The sequence below is a fragment of the Squalius cephalus genome, assembly GCF_949319135.1.
Source record: "Squalius cephalus genome assembly, chromosome: 12".
Lineage (NCBI taxonomy): Eukaryota > Metazoa > Chordata > Actinopteri > Cypriniformes > Leuciscidae > Squalius > Squalius cephalus.
The window spans coordinates 38739154-38742016 of NC_137133.1; positions in this window are offsets into that span (position 1 = coordinate 38739154).

Consider the following 2863-nt stretch of genomic DNA (forward strand, 5'->3'; position numbering starts at 1 on the left):
ATGCACTGTCCCTGTAATAAATAAATAAAATAAAAAAATACTTACCATAGTAATAACAGTAAATTATGCATAATTACAGGCAACTAACCCTCAACCAAACCCTAATCCTACCCTAACCCTATAGTAAGTACATGTAGTTGATTAATATTACTGAATTAATATTACTGAGTACTTAAATGTATAATTACACTGTAACAATGACACCTTAAAATAAAGTGTAACCCCATACATTATATTTAAAAAAGTAATAATGTTTTGCGTGTTAGTTATCAAACGAAAGACTAGATTTACACTACCGGTCAACAGTTTGCAATAACTAAGATTTTTTTTTATGCAACCCTTGCAACTTGTTTAATTTAACGGCGGCTTGTGGCAAAAAATGGCATCAAAATAAACAAAAATGTCCCCAAATTTCAAGTTATAAAGAGCAAAAATTGACTGACACAAAGAGTCTGAAAATAACAGGCATTTATGGCAAAAATGTCCCCAAAATGATCAAATAAAATATAAACTTGCACTGATGAAGTTAATGTTATTAGTAATGGTTTCAAAATGAATAGTTTTAACCAAACCGTAAGCACTTCTGATACCACAACATACATGGACATCAAATATAAACACTCCAATATTTGTTTGTTTTCAGAACATTAGAGCAGTGTAATCTGTCTAAAGATGTGTGCAGGTAATCCTGATAAGATGCCTCATATTCTGATGTTTTTGTGAACACTTGAACATGTATAATCTGAGGACGCGGCGGCAAGACGAGCATCGCCATGGCAACGGCTGAAATGATTATCCTGGAGAGCCGGTTTGGTTTTCCGAGCTTCACACGCAGGATTTCAGCTGAAGATCCCACTCTGTTGTAGAGATGCGACACGTGTGATTATACAACCACAGCTAGTTTATGGAGGAAAATATCATTTATGTGACATTTAGTACATTAACATGAACCAGCATCGATTCACCTCAAATGAAGCGAGACCATCAGCTTGAATATATAACATCAATATTAATGCATGGAGAGGAGAGAACACGGACAGCTTTGGGAATGAGATTCGGGAAAGCGAATGTTTCACCGAGATGAAGATATAGATGATATATGTTGCTGTTGTTTTCCTCAGATCTGCTCTGTTCTCTTCATCCTCGTCCTCGGATGAACTCGCACACGGAGGAGGGGAACGAGGGAGGAAGGAGGGATGGAGGGAACGAGGGAGGAATTACACTTCATCTGTGGACGTCAGCGCCTCCCTGCTGAGAAACCCTGAGGAGAGAGAGAGAGAGAGAGAGAGAGAGAGAGGGAGAGAGAGAGAGAGGGGGGGTAGAGAGAGAAAGAGAGAGAGAGAGAGAGATAAAGAGAGAGAGAGCGACTGAGAGAGGGAGAGAGAGAGAGAGAGAGAGAAAGAGAGAGGGGTAGAGAGAGAAGGAGAGAGAGAGTGAGGGAGAGAGAGAGAGAGGGAGAGAGCGAGAAAGAGAGAGAGAGCGACTGAGAGAGGGAGAGAGAGAGAGAGAGAGAGAGAGAGAGAGAGAGAGAGAGAGAGAGAGAAGGAGAAAACCTGGAGACCAAGGCCTTTCTGTGTCTGAACTGATACAGAGGAAAGCAGTGTGTGTGTGTGTGTGTCTTCAGTGTCACATGATCCTTCAGAAATCATTCTAATATGATGATTTGATGCTCGAGAAATGATAATATAATTATTAGGATAATAAACGATAATATGATTATTATCAATGTTGAAAACAGTTCATATTTCTGTGGAAACTGTGATGCTTTTTATTCTCAGGATTCTTTGATGAAAATAAAGTTCAAAAGAACAGCGTTTATTTGAAATAGAATCTTTTGTAACATTATAAACTGTCACTTTTGATCAATTTAATGCGTCCCTGATGAATAATAGTAGTGATTTCTTTCTGTTCTAATCAAAACAACGGAAAAAGTCTTACATTTACATTTATTCATTTAGCAGACGCTTTTATCCGACAGACGAGGACAACAGCAGTCAAACTAACAGCAGGACAACAGTGTGCACGGGCTGCGAGCCTGCCCAGTTTAATCTAACGCAGTACATGTACAATTATTATTATTATTATTATTATTATTTCACAAATTATTAAAATGATTAAAATTTGAATCATTATTAAAAACATTTCACTGCGCATCTCGTATGAGTATGTGACAAATAAAAACCTTTGAATCTTGAATCTATTTTAATAAATAGAAGAGAAAGTGTTAGTATATTAGTATATGATCCACAAAATAAAGTATGTGAAGCGATCATTCATATGTTTGAATGTGCACTAATTGAGCTTGATCTTCTTATTCCCATTATTCCCCAGGCCGAACGAGTCGATCCTTAAACAACAGCAAGAATTCTCAGTTTGCCGGAGTACACGCGTGTGAAAGAGCTGGAGCTGAAGATCAGGTCAGACTTCAGACCGCTGGAGTTTAATCACACCATTCGCAATCATTTAATCCGCTCTTAAACAGCCTTTATTTACAGACCCATTAAATCTATTATAGTCTTCATGCAGAACTACAGAAGAATGTTCAAGACTGACCAGGAGCATTTCTGTGGGTTTAAACATGAAAAGATCTGAGGAATAAATCAGGCTTCTGTGTTTTTCAGATCTTTAGATGTTTCATAATTGCGTGTGTGTGTTTGTTGCGTAAGGAGGAAAGACACGCCGGTTTGATTATGAGGAGAACAGAGGAAACATTGAGGTGTTCCTGCTGATCCTCGGAAGATGTTCCTGACTCCTGGAAGAAGAGCTGCATGTTCATGCGTGTTTCACAGGTGTGTGTGTGTGTGTGTGAAGGTCGTGACGTCGAGCTGCTGATCTGACGAAGCTCACACTCATTCCTCGGATT